Here is a 14241-nt window from a genome sequence, read left to right as displayed (position 1 = left end):
GTGTGTGTGTGTGTGTGTGTGTGTGTGTGTGTGTGTGTGTGTGTGTGTGTGTGTGTGTGAGAGAGAGAGAGAGAGAGAGAGAGAGAGAGAGAGAGTTGGTTGTATTATAATAAGTTAACGCTGTACACACGACAAATACACTTTTTTCTAATATACCGCCTCGCTCCTTTCAAAAATTTAAGTATATATCCTGCTTAGTTTACGGGAAAAATCAGCTACAATATGGTGACGCTCAGAGAACCTCTATTAAATATCTAACACTACTAAGTAAACCCCTTATCAGTTTTCTAGACTGATTATGTAGTGTTCTTTCTCGGTTATCTCGGGCAGGTTTAGTGATTAGCCATGCGCCACTAATAAAAAAAAAAATATATCCTCAAAAACTCAGAAGTGAAGGCATTTTTGAGAGATGTGGCGAGGAGGGGGGAAGGAAACAAGGGTGAAAAGAGGTGCGTTTATTCCCAAAAAGAGGTGTGTTTATTCCCCAAAGGAGGTGTGTTTATTCCCTAAAAGAGGTGCATTTATTCCCTAAAAGAGTTTTGTATATTCCCCAAAGAGATGTGTTTGTTCCCCCCAAAAGATGTATTTATTGTCTTAAAGAGGTGCATTTATTCCCCAAAAGAGGTGTATTTATTCTCCAAAAGAGGTGCATTTATTCCCCAAAAGAGGCGTTTATTTTCACCTAATTTCGTCTATGACCCTCAAAAACCTTAAGGGAAACTAGACGGATCTTAACCTGATATTTTTCTCATGTAATTTTTTCCACCTCGGTCCCACGTACAGAAAAGAAGGTTAAAGTTATACAAAGCAACAATAATATTTCTGTGTATATTAACGCTACTTGTGTTTCGATTATTTATTTTTTTTCATGTGATTAGTTTACCTGTTTAATTTTGAGATACGGGTAAAAGTAGAAGAAAAAGAAAGTAATCTCTCATCCATTCGAAAAAAAATTTTGCGCTAGTTTTCGTTTTCTTGTCTTTTTTTTTTCACGATGGAGAGAGAAAGGGTTTAAGAAGAACTGGAGAGGACTGGAAGAATCATCACCCTCATTGCAGTACTACAATTTTGCTGAGTAGGTCTTGTGTTAATGCTTTTGCGGGGAAAAAGGGAAGCCAGGAGAGTATGGGAATGGGGGGGAGCACTGGGGCCCGTATTCTTTCCTGAACACCTCTTCCTAAACGATTAATTTTGTTTAATACACTTCACCGTCCTCGTCTGTGTTACTTAAGTCATTCTAATATCACCCTACTCTGTACAAGTAACGTACTAAGAGATATTAGGCAACCGCATCAAAAAATAAATCTGCAAGGAAGAGGTGTTAGGGAGCTTCCTTAGCCGTCGAGAATACGAGTCAGGGAGTAAGGAGAGACTTTTTTTTTTCTTTTAATATTTGCTCTTATACTGCCAGTCTGAGGTGGATTGATCATATTTACCTCAGTGTTCATTTTCTTTATTAGTAAAATTAATATGCTTGGACTGATGATAAAAAGGGTTGGATCACTGCATCAATATTTTACATCATATATAGTGGTAGATGCTATGATTTCTACTTCTGTTAACTTATCTACTTTTATCTATTCATTATCTGAAGGGTGATAAGAAAGGGTAAAGGTGATGAAATATTATCACTAGTCTGTTCAAATCATTATTATTATTATTATTATTATTATTATTATTATTATTACTACTACTACTACTACTACTACTATTATTATTATTATCATTATTATTTTTATTATTATTATTATTATTATTATTATGTCATTAAACCGAGGCCGATAGATACAGTGTCCATATCTCACCAGTCTATCTTACCTGACTTTGTACGCTATTACGGAACACCACACACATATTTTACTATGCTCCTTTTAACTCTACTTGGCTTAAAATTGACATCTCTCCATCTTGAATCCTGAGTTGTAACACTAGATCAACACTAGAATATGGTGCTAGTCACGAAGAAGTGCTATGGAGAGGATGTAGAGCCGATGTATTAATTCTGCCACTCAGCTACGTGAAATACTCGGCAAATGGATGAAAATTTGGACTAAGAGTAAAAGGCTTATACAGTAGTTTGAAGAGGAATTTGAAAAACTAAGAAATTCTATAGTTTTTCGAAAATTTTGAGAAAGCGTAACTCATTTTAGTTCAGAGTTTTGTGTTACGTATTTCTTTAAGGAAGAGAGAGAGAGAGAGAGAGAGAATGACCCTTATCTTCTCGCTTTTCTGTATCAAGTGATCGCCATCCCAATATTATGCATTAAAAACAAGCAAACACGAGCAATTACAAGCAGGCACAAGCAAATACAAGCAAGCATATACTAACACAAGCAAGCATAAGCAAACATAAGCAAACACAAACAAAAACAAATAGAGTGAAATACAAGCAGTCAAAAGCAGACACAAGCAAGCATCAAACCATCATCAAACAAGCATCCCAGGCACGGCATTGTTCGGCCCGGTGAGTGACGCGCCGCTAAGCAAGGGCCAAAAGTGCCGAATTACGAGAACGCCGCCGGAAATGACCTGACCGCGTTTGATTAAAAGAAACACCGAGTCGATTCCCGCCTCTCATTCCATTACCGCGGGAATGACCTGTCTCTCTCTCTCTCTCTCTCTCTCTCTCTCTCTCTCTCTCTCTCTCTCTCTCGGCGTTGGGGCTGGGCTGCGTTGATCGGGGGTTGGGAGAGGCGTGGATTAGTCATGGCATTTTGCGGAGGAGAGGATTTGAACCGTAATTAAGGGCAGGTGTCAAAAATGGCGGACTGACTTACCTGTGCGGAATATTTGTTTACTTTACGTGCTATCTAGGCTTCTGGGGGGTGGGGGGAGTGAGAGTCTGGGTGTGTTCTGAGAGTCGGGTTAAATCGGGGGACATCGGTTCGGTATCGGGTCTAATTATCTGTTTATATCGGTCGTGTATCCGCTTTTCTATCGGCTGTCTGTTTTATTCCTGTTTTATTTCTCCTCCTCACCCCTCAGCTATGTGGAAAAAGAGGCGAGATGATGATGATGATGATGATGAGGAGGAGGAGGAGGAGGAGGAGGAGAAGGAGGAGGATTTATCTGCGAGCTGTGGAGGGTGGAGGGGGAATTGGTTCTGTATCGGATGTTTTGTCTGTTCTCGTATCATCTTTATCGGTGCTTTTTATCGGTCCTCAATCGGTTCTCTGTCGGTTCACGTCAGGTTCATCAGTTAATTCTCTTCCAACTACTGATATCTTTATTATTATTATTATTATTGTTGTTGTTATTATTATTATTATTATTATTATTATTATTATTATTATTATTACTGTTGTTGTCATTGTTTCTGCTACCGACATGGCGATCTGTTGAGGAAATCAGCTTATATCGGTTTTATCGGCCTCATATCGGTTTTGTAGGTCTTGTATCGCCTTTATCAGCCCTTTTATCGGTTCTGTCGGCCCTGTTATCGGTTCTGTCGGCCCTATTTCGGTTTTGTCGGTCATCCCTCTCACGATCACACAAGCGAGAACAATAAGTGGATGGCCATTGTAAATAAATGGTTTGGTTTTCACGCTAGGTGACTTTGGCCGGAGAGAGAGAGAGAGAGAGAGTGTAAAGGTGGAGTAGGAGGAGTGAGAAGGGCGGCAGGTGTTCAGCGGTGCTACTCACTCCACTCTCGTCACCTGCTGGGATAGGTAGCCAGCCCTCATCCTCATACCGGTCCCGCATATTACTATCACTCCTCACACTGCTACTACTACTCATGCTACTACTCCGCATACTATTACTCATTCTTGGCCCTAACACTCCTGATACTTATACCGATACTGCTAATACTTCTCATGCTACTACCCCTCACACTGAATGCTCCTGCTCCTCATACCTTCACACTGATACTGACCCTAATACTTCTCCCGCAAATACCTATCCCCGTTCTGGTACGGCCCCTACTTCCTCTCCTTCTGATTGACTTGAATTGGATCTATATTAAAAAAAAAATCAATAAGTGGTAAGTCTTAACAAAAATCAGGTATGTTAAGTTCATCATCCAAAAGTGCCACGACGCATTGTGTTTTCTCTCTCTCTCTCTCTCTCTCTCTCTCTCTCTTTCTCTCTCTCTCTCTCTCTCTCTCTCTCTCTCTCTCTCTCTCTCTTTTTTAGACCACCGGAGCGTGTTTCGTTTTTCTTTTCTTTTTTTTTACGGAACATTAAGAAAGCGCAGTTTTCTGACCCAAGTTGGCCTGACCTGACCTAAGTCTATCAGTCATTCTATATCTGTCTATCTGTCTGTCTATCTATCTATATCTTTGTCAGTGTATCTATCTGTCTATCTATAGCCAGACCTCTCCATCGCGTAAGAGGTGGCCACAAAGAAGTCGCCACCGCGTCGCCCTGTCCCCTGCCATTTCGCTGTCCTTCCCCCAACTCACACCTCCCTTTCAGGCTGTGATAAATTCCAGTTACTAAGCTACTCATGTTTAAAACAATTTTAATCCTCTCATGAAAAAACAGTCTGGATAATTATTCTTTGTACAATAATTCAAAAATATATATATATATATATATATATATAAAGAAAGACCTAAGTGTATACATCCATACATTTCTTTCGATGTCGCTAAGAAAATACAGATGGCCAAATCAAAACCTTCAAAATCGACGCAAAAAATACAAATCCTTGAAGTCCAAAAACTGTATATATAAGAAAAAAGAATGGGTTACAAATTGCCAACCCAAAATCATCAAAATCTATGAAAAAAAATACAAATCCATGAAATCCAAAAACTGTTTATATATAAGAAAAAAATGGGTTTGTCGGCAGTGAGGGTATATATGAGAGGCGAGGCGGGTGGCGAGAGGGAGGCTCACTGTTAACATCACCCTAACCTTACAATTATTATGAAGCGGCCACCAGACACACACCATTCTCTCTCTCTCTCTCTCTCTCTCTGTCTCCTTGTTTTCCCCCATTTCGTTCCCTCCCTCTTTCATCTTCGTTGCCTTCCTCTCCCAACCCCTCAATCCCCATCTTTCATCCCTCTGCATAGGTCTTCTCTTCCTCTGCTTCCCATGCTTGCTTTCCTCTTCTCCCACTTCCCTTCCTCCTATTTTTCCTATTTCCTTTCCTCCAACTTCAACATCCTTTCCGTCCCTTACTCCCCATTCCCTTCCTCTTCTCATTCCTTTCCTCATTCCCCATCTTCTGTCCCACGTAAAGGGTTTCACGTTTGTTCCCTTTCCTTTTTTGATTTGCTTCGTTTTTCCTTTCTTTTCCTTCCTTCCTTTCCGTCGTCTTCCTCTTTCCTTCACTCTTTCCAGATTCTTCTTCTCACTAAAAGTACCTCGTCTTTTCAAGTTTCTTATCCCTTTCCTTCTTAATCACTAATTATGTATCTCTCCGTTATCTTTCCCGGTCTCTTCTCCTCCTTCCCTTTCCATTCTTCATTCCTCATTTCCGTTTCTCAAAAATCATTCCTCCTCCTCCTCCTCCTCCTCCTCTTCTTCCTCCTCCTCCTCCATCAACTATGCCGTCATCCCTGGTCAACACAACAACAGTCTCACCCATCCCATTTTTCCATAAAGAATTGTGAAAAAGAAGAAAGCCTATACAGCGCTTCTTTTGGGTGGGGGGGGGGATGGCGCTAGGAATATACGCATCAACGCAGCTCTCTCTTCTCTCTTTTTGTCTATCAACGCAACTCTCTTTTCTCCATTTTTTTCTCTCTTAAATTTTTGGCGTCCTGTTTAAGGCTTAGAGCTACGATATACGCTTGGTAATTTTTCTACATCTCCCCCCCTTTCCTCCAACCACGCCCCCTCTTCCTCCCCCCTCTTTTCTTCTCTCGCCCATCCTGCCCCCCTCTTTCCCCCGCCTTCTCTTCCTCCTCTTCCCTCCTTCCTTCACATTTTCTTCCCCATAGAGCATTGTTTTGGCTCATTCCGTTCGATGACATTTTCTAGAGCCAATTTTTTCTCTTTAGGAAAAAAATAAAACAGTTAAATGAGAATGGTAAACAATTCCCAAATTTTTCGGGTCATTTATGTTTCAGCTTTACGTATTAATTCTGATTAGCCTGCGTGCCACTTTAAAGAGTCCAGTCATTAACGATACACAGAATCGCTTCACTTATATCTTTGCCACGTTCTTCAGAAAAAAAAGAAAAGAAAAAATCTAATTGTGGACTTGCAAAAAAAAAAAAAATAATAATAAACTTGGAGGCCAGCTTTATTCTTTCTGATTTTAATTTTCAATATATGGCCATTTACCCAAACCAAAAAGTTGTAGATTTCATAGTTATAAAATATACTGCCTCCCTCCCCTCTCTCACCGCTAAACTCACCTTGTGGTCAAATTTGAAACGATATTAAAAGAAATAAAGCGTAGATTTTCCGAGTTATGTCATCTTTTCATCGCCATCATCCTCTCCCTGAGCTCAGCGTCCCCTGTGGCCAAATTCAGAACTAAAGCCTGAAAAGGAGCGCCATAGATTTAAAAGTTTTATTTCCTACTACGTTCCTCGTCTACTCTCACCAAGGAAAAATATAACCGTAAATAAGTGACTAAACACACACACACACACACACACACACACACACACACACACACAGACGGTAAATAAAAGGGAAATAACAGGTTCCTTCCCCGATAGGACGACCCGCGCCCCCTCCGTCAGTGATCTTGTTGTTTTTAGGCCTCCGAAAGTGGGTATATATTTTCCAACGAGTATTAGCCACGGTACTCGGCCATCTTGGAAAATAAATACCTAGGAGCGTGTTAGGGCTCTCTTTTTTATTCTTTTTTCTGTCCTTCTCGCTGTCCTTTTGGGTCAGATATAGAGTGGAAAGGGGTTTTTTGAAAAAGAATGTGTCTAGGAGCGATAGAGGAAATTACTGGATACATGTACTGTTGTGTGTGTGTGTGTGTGTGTGTGTGTGTGTGTGTGTGTGTGTGTGTGTGTGTGTGTGTGTGTGTGGATTTTGGAACGCTTATATGAAAAGAGATAGATAGACAGATAGATACAGGCGTACATACCTACATATATTCATATAGACAGAAACATAAATCGATAAATGAATAGATACGTAGATAGGTAGATTGTAAATGGATTTCTGATACTCGCACGAAAGAACGTTATTTAAGAAAACTGCAGAAAATCGATATATTGATTGATTGATTGATTGATTATGAGCCTTCGTTTTTTGCTTTTGGCTGTTATAAAATGGATTAGTTGTGCAGAAATTGATACGCAAATGATATAGCTCTCTACACTAGGCATTCCGTTCTTAGGTAAACTTTTGCGTCATGTTGTTGCTGTTTCCCCCCCACCCAGTGTTTTAGTGGGAGTGATGATGATGATGATGATGATGATGATGATGGCGTGAAAAGAATAGAGGATTAGGTTGATGATGGTGATGAAAATGATAATGATGATGATGATAATAATAATGATGATGATGATGATATAAAAAGAATGGAGGGTTAGGTTGATGATGATGGTAATGATGATGATAATGGTTTAAAAAGAATAAATGATTAGGATGATGATGATGATGATAATAATAATAGAATAATAATAATAATAATAATAATAATGGTTTAGGCGAAATAAATGTAACTTCTACTGATAAAGCAAGACTGAGAATAACTTGACAATTATCTCCAATTTCATTAATTAATTAAATACAATAACAATAATTAGACCAGAATACAGTGTCATTAGGGCTTATATTTATTTATCCTCTGTCCTCTCGGTTATAATAAATGAAATAATGGGTTAGGAGAGCAAGGATAAAGAAGCGGAAGGAGGGAGAGAAGATGATAAATTGGTTAATAAAGGTGTTGCCCTTGGGAGGTTAGGTGCTAAGAAGGTAGTCTCTCTCTCTCTCTCTCTCTCTCTCTCTCTCTCTCTCTCTCTCTCTCTCTCTCTCTCTCTCTCTCTCTCACCCATTTATTTTCCTCTATCTTTCCTTCGTCAGCCTTTGCTTTCCTTCAGAATCTCTCTCTCATTCCCTCCTTTAGTCTCTTCTTTCCTTCCCTAATTTCTTCCTTCCATTCCTTGAGTTTTTTTCAGTAATTCCTTCTATACCCCATTTCAGATCTTCTCAGTCTTTCTCTCTCTCTCCTCTCCAATTCCCTCTTCTGCAGTTGCCTCTTTTCCTTCACCTTACCTTCATCCATCCCACAGTACCTCTCCTTCTATCCTTCCCTTCCCTTCCCTTCCCCCGAATCTCTCCTTCCTCTCTCTTTCTTCTTTCCTTCCCTCCATCCTTCGCTTCCCTTTCTCTCCTTCTCTCCCTTCCCACCTAGAGTCCCTCAATCCCTCCTCCCTTCCCTCCATCCCTCCTTCTCTCCCTCTCTCCCTTCCTTCTCTCCTTGTGGATACTCTCAAAATAGATATTGGTGTTGATAGTCTCCTTGGTTCTCACTCCCTCTTTTCCTTCCCTCCTTCTCTCCCTTCCTTCCTACAATCCCTCAATCCCTCCTTCCTTTTCTCTCTTCCTTCCTACAATCCCTCAGTCCCTCCTTCCTTCTCTCCATCCCTCCCATCTCTCCCTGCATCTCTCCGTTCTCTCCTCGTGGACGTTCGCAAAATATATGTCGGGGAGGGACGGACAGACCGAGTGTTGATACAGGGAGAGACTTTTTTCACCCTTGTGGCGGCAGGGTTATCAGGTTAAGTAAGTAGGGAGAGAGAGAGAGAGAGAGAGAGAGAGAAGGGGGGGGAAGTGCTGGAATGGATGGGCAAGGAGGCTGAAAGAATAGTATGTCTTGGTCTCTTTATTATCACTATTGGTAGTGTTATTATTATTGTTAGTAGTAGTAACAGTACCAGTAGTAGTAGTAGTGATAGTAATAGTAGTAGTAGTAGTAGTAACGTAATTGTAGTAGTATCCAGACATTAGCAAAAATATATCACTCAATTACGAAACCTATTTATCATTGTTTTTATCATTGTTATATTCATCATCATCATCATCACTATTATCAACATCATCATCATCATCACCATCACCTATTATGCTAGTAGTTGCCCCGCCGCCCGCAAGATGGCGTGTCGGTGGGGGATAATAGGAGGCAGGGATGTTGTGTTAATTACGGGTCGCACAATGGCCGCATCCACGCCTATATCCGCGGAGAGAGAGAGAGAGAGAGAGACTAAGACATAAAAAGTACGAGACAAAGGGAGAAAAAGCGACAAAGACAGAAATAAAATGACAGCGAGAGAGAGACGAAGATAAAATGAGACACACACAGGCAGAGACAGTGTTTTAAAAGAAAGAGGTGCACAGAGTGAGAGACAATGACGAAAAAAAAAAAAGAGAGAGAGACAGACAGACAGACAGACAGACAGACAGATAGACAGACAGACACGCAGACAAATAAAAAGACACAAGGAAAGACAGAGACTAAGAGAGATAAAAAGATACACAGAGACAGTGACACAGATAAAAGAGAAAGAGACAGCCAGACAGACAGACAGAGACACAGACAGAAATAAAAGACACAAGCAGAGACAAAAACTAAGAGATCAAAAGAGAGATACAGAGAGACAGTGGTAGAGGTAAAAAGAGAGAGAGAACACAGGTAAAAAGAGAGACAGAGAGAGACAGAGAGACCAGAGAGGTGAAGGGGTCAAGACAGAGCTAAGAAACAACTGGGGCCTTAAGGGCGAAATTGCCCCTCGTCACGCTTTGTGTAATGGGCCGTGTCGTCCTTGGGTACTCCTGAAGTCCACCCCTCCCCGTCCCCTCCACTTTTTAGGGAGGGGAAGGAGAGGGAGGGGGTCTTGGAGGAAGGGGAGAGAGATTTCGGAGGTTGAGAAGAGGGGGAGGTAATAGCGAAGGGAGGGGAGGGGAAAGGGGAAGGAGGGGTGGATAGGATATTGTGGTGAAAAAAAGAAAAGGGAGATGGGGAGAGATTTCGAGAAGATTTGGAGAGAGAGAGGGAGAGAGAGGGGGGGAGAAGAAGAAGGAAGGGTATAAAATGTGGGAAGTAATGGAAAAAGGGGAATAGAAGAGGGGAGGGGAATAGGAGGAGGGAAGGGGAAGAAAAGAGGGGAGGGGAATAGGAGGAGGGAAGGGGAAGAGAAGAGGGGAGGGGAAGAAGAGGCAGGGATGTGTCAGGGGTCTATCGAGAGCTGTCTTAATGCTGGTTCATGGTGGAGGGAGGGGGGAGAGAGGGGGAGGGGGAGAAGGGGGGAAGGGAGGAAATAGGAATGGGGTTGTGAGAGCGATGGGATGGATGGAGAAGGGGTGGGATGGGATGGGATGAGAGAGAGAGAGAGAGAGAGAGAGAGAGAGAGAGAGACTAATCCTGCATACATGAGAGAGCGGGGATAAGTAAGGTGTGGGTTAATGAGAGGGAAGAGTGAGAGCGAGAAGTAGAGAGAGAAACAGGAGGAGGAGGAAATAAGTGCTGAAGGAAAGTGAGAAAGGTGGAGAGAGGGAGAGAGAGAACCAAGAAAGGGGGAAAAGGAGGAAAAAGACAAAAATATGAGGAGAGTGAGAAAATGAGAAAGGTGAGAGAGAGAGAGAGAGAGAGAGAGAGAGAGAGAGAGAGAGTAGAAACCGAGAGATGCAGAAACCGAGTGAGTGAGCGAAAAAAAAGAAAGTGAGAGAGGGCGAGGAGAAGGGTCCACCACGTATAATTAATTGAAATTTACAAGGCTGACACATTAGCATCAAAATTACCACTCCTTAATGTCACTTAGCCTCTCGTTCTCGCCTTCTCCCGTCCTCTCCCTTTTTGTTTCGTCTTGGAGAGAAGGAAGGAGAGCGTTCAATGTGGAAATCAGGTCGTTATGTAGTGCTGGGGAAGCTTTATCTATGGGTTGTTAGCTAGAAATTAGAGAGCTCAATTACAGAGCTTTGTACGGTAACCTGTAGAGCTCCCCATCTTCGCCTCCTCTCAGCTCTCCTTCCTTTTTCTTTTTGTGTCGTCCGAGTATCGTTCGACATGGGAATTACCTCGTTATATAGACATTAGAAAGGCCTCTCTCTCTCTCTCTCCTTTTAGACAGGCCTATTTTGTGTTTTCATCATGATTTTTATTATTATTTATCATTACTTATCCTATTTAGACCAATTTATATTTTATCGTGCATTACACAAGACGATTTTATTCACCTCCAAGAAAAAAAACCCTGATCTTAAGTGGATTATACGCCATCGTAAGACATTCGGTACTTAATTACTACTTTCTTAATATTATTCTTGGGGGTTGAAGTGTGGATGTTTGTTAAGAAGTAAATTAGAGTGTGGAGCGTTCGGCCCGGGAAGTGGAGCTGAGTATTTCCACACCCTTCCCTCTGTGGTCTGCACCCCCTCTTCCACATAACTCTAAATCCATCCACACCCATTCCACACAGCTCCAAATTCATCCACACCCTTTCCATATAACTTTAACTCAATCCATACCCGTTCCACACATCCTTAAATCCATCCAAACCCGTTCAACACACCCCTCCCATCACTGCTCATCCTCCCTCTGCCGCCCTAGTATGCCACACACTCCTCCACACCCCTTCCACACCATTCTATCCGTGCTCCACATCCTCTGCACACCTCCACACCCTTCACACACTCCTCACCACCTCTAATCCACACCACTTCACACCTGTCACAACAGCACTTCCATCACCCAGTCCATCTACCGCCGCCTTTTTTCCCATCCTCATCCCAACACACTCCACACCCATCCACACTCCTTCCTCACCCCTCCTCTATCCCTCCCTTACCATCCACCCCTGTTCCACACCACTACACGTCTCACCCCTTCTATTCCACACCTCTCCACACCTCTCACAATAACACTTCCATCAACCAATCCGTTTTCTGTTGCCCCTCTCCCCCTTTTCCAATCCTCATCCCAGCACCCACCCAGTCTCTCTCTCTCTCTCTCTCTCTCTCTCTCTCTCTCTCTCCCTCTCTCTCTCTCTCTCTCTCTCTCTCTCTCTCTCTCTCTCTCTCTCTCTCTCTCTCAAGCTTTTCCTGTGCCCTCTAAATCCATGCAAGATCGACAACCCATCACCCAATCCCCGGCTCCGTAAAAGGCAGCGGTGTTAATCCCGGTCGAGTAAGGATATAATCGTCTTCGTAATTCGCACTCTGATCGCCTCAATCTCCGTCTGGCGGGGTGCGAGAGAGAGAGAGAGAGAGAGAGAGAGAGAGAGGAGGTGGAGGGGGGTGATGACAAAGATAAATTGATTGACTGGATTTTGCTGGTAGATTAATGACCTACTTGAAACAGACGGAGGTAGATAGATAAATAGACAGACAGATAGATAGACTGATTGGTTGATAGCTAGAGAGACAGACGGAGAGAGAAAAATGATTGCCCGAATATAGGATCCACCGATAGCTTAAGCGACTGACTAATTCGTGGATAGATAGGTAGATAGACAGATAGATAGTCATTTCTTCTGTCTGTCAGTCTGTCTCTATATCAGTCATAAAATGTGTGTACTTATGCATCAGTCACGCTATATCTATGAGCTGTCTATTTTTGGCCAAGTGCAGTAGCTGTCTCTCTCTGTGTTTATCTATCTGTCTCTCAGCAATACATACATTCATCCTTCTACCTGCTTTCTCTTTCTCTATCTCCGTCCGTCTCTCTCTGCCCCGGCCATAATTAAAGATAACTCTAGGACCCCTCTCTTTATTTTTCTCTCTCACGCCACCCTCTCCCTCCTTTTATAGCTCTCATTATCATCATCTTCCTTCATTTGGCCCCTCTTCTTCTTCCTCCTCCCCTCCTTCTTATCTCGCCTCTTCGTCATCTCCCTCTCTTCCTTCACCTCTCCTTCCTCCTCCACGTCCGAAGCTTCCCTCCTCCTCCTCCTCCTCCTCCTCCTCCTATTCGTTTGTATCTACCCTCCTCCTCATTAGAATGGGAAAGGAAGAGGAAGAAGAAGATTTAAGAAGGTTGGGTAGGAAGGCTGGAAGCTGGTTGGATTGTTGGGTGGAAGAATGGATGGATAGGTGTGTGGGTGGATGGATGGATGGATGGATGGATAGGTGAGTGGGTGGATGGATGGATGGATGGATGAATTGTTGGTTCGTTGGCTGGATTGATGGATGTGGATGGATGAATGGATGGATGGAAGAGTAGGAATAAAGGAAAGGGGAAGAAGGGATAAAGGAAAAATCGAATTGAATTGAGAGAGAGGAGGGGGGGGGACAATGAACAGGAAGGAAAGATAAATGGATGGAAAAAACGGAGGGCGAAGGGATGAACGGGTAGGCGAGAAGGAGAGGGAATGAGGAGAACATGAGTGAAGGATAATGATATAGGAAGAGAGAGAGAGAGAGAGAGAGAGAGACTGACTGAAGGGATGCACCGTCATGTTTTTGTTGTGGCGTTGGTGTGAGCTGATAAGACCCCCCTCCTCCATCCCCCCCTCCTGGAGACGCCCCAGCCTAAGTAAAAAATTTAAAAAAAAAATCGCAAGACACCATTTTCGGCAGATACTTTTTTCTTCTTGCATTTCCTTACTAAAATAACTCGTAACGGGACCTCCAAGTGTGTGTGTGTGTGTGTGTGTGTGTGTGTGTGTGTGTGTGTGTGTGTGTGTGTATCAGTGTATACTGTATATGTGTTTGTTTATATATGTGTGTCTACAGTATATGTTTGTGTGCTTATGTGTATGTGTACCTGAGCTCGTGTGTGTATGTATGTATGTATGTGTATGTATATATGTATGTACGTGGATTCCCTGTGCATCTATTAACGCACATGGTAATGAAGTAAATGTTAATTAAAGGAAGGTTAGTGCCAATAAATATCTCTCCTTCGGCACTGCATTAGCCAGCGAGGAGGGTGGCGTCAGGGAAGGGAGAGAAGAGAGCGTTGGAGGTAGAGAGGGAGGTAGGGAGGGAAGTATGGTGAGGTAGAGAGGCAGAGAGGTATGGTGAGGTAGATAGGTAGGGAAGTAAGTAGGCAGAGGCAAAGAAGTAGGTGGGGTGGTGTGAAAAAAGGAGAGGAGAGAGGTAGCATGGTAGGAAGATAGAAAAGGTGTTAGGTAGTGAGGCAGGTAGGTTAGCAAGGTAGAGGGTATGGTAAATTAGATAGGTGGGGAGGTAAGTATGTGTAGATGGAGGTAGAGAAGTAGGGAGGTAAGTATGTAGGGATGGAGGTAGGTAGGGTGGTAGAGAGATCCACAGGCAGGTAGAGAGGGAGATTAGAATTAAGGTAAGAAGTTGAAATGAAATATGAAGGCAAAGTGAAGGAAGAAAAACACGGAGGCAAGAAGGCAGAAACTGGCGGTG

The 14241-nt window shown here is 42.7% G+C and overlaps 1 protein-coding gene across 1 annotated transcript in view; it reads left to right on the top strand.

Annotated features, from left to right (window-relative positions):
- Nucleotides 1-14241, top strand: part of dati (zinc finger protein datilografo) — a 1103308-nt gene that overhangs the window by 880119 nt on the left and 208948 nt on the right. The gene's annotated exons all lie outside the window — the stretch shown is intronic.

Source organism: Coenobita brevimanus, chromosome 101 (genome assembly GCF_032717465.1).
Source record: "Coenobita brevimanus isolate Jiangsu-jjx chromosome 101, ASM3271746v2, whole genome shotgun sequence".
NCBI classification, from domain to species: Eukaryota; Metazoa; Arthropoda; class Malacostraca; order Decapoda; family Coenobitidae; genus Coenobita; species Coenobita brevimanus.
This window is presented reverse-complemented; position numbering and strand designations above follow the sequence as displayed.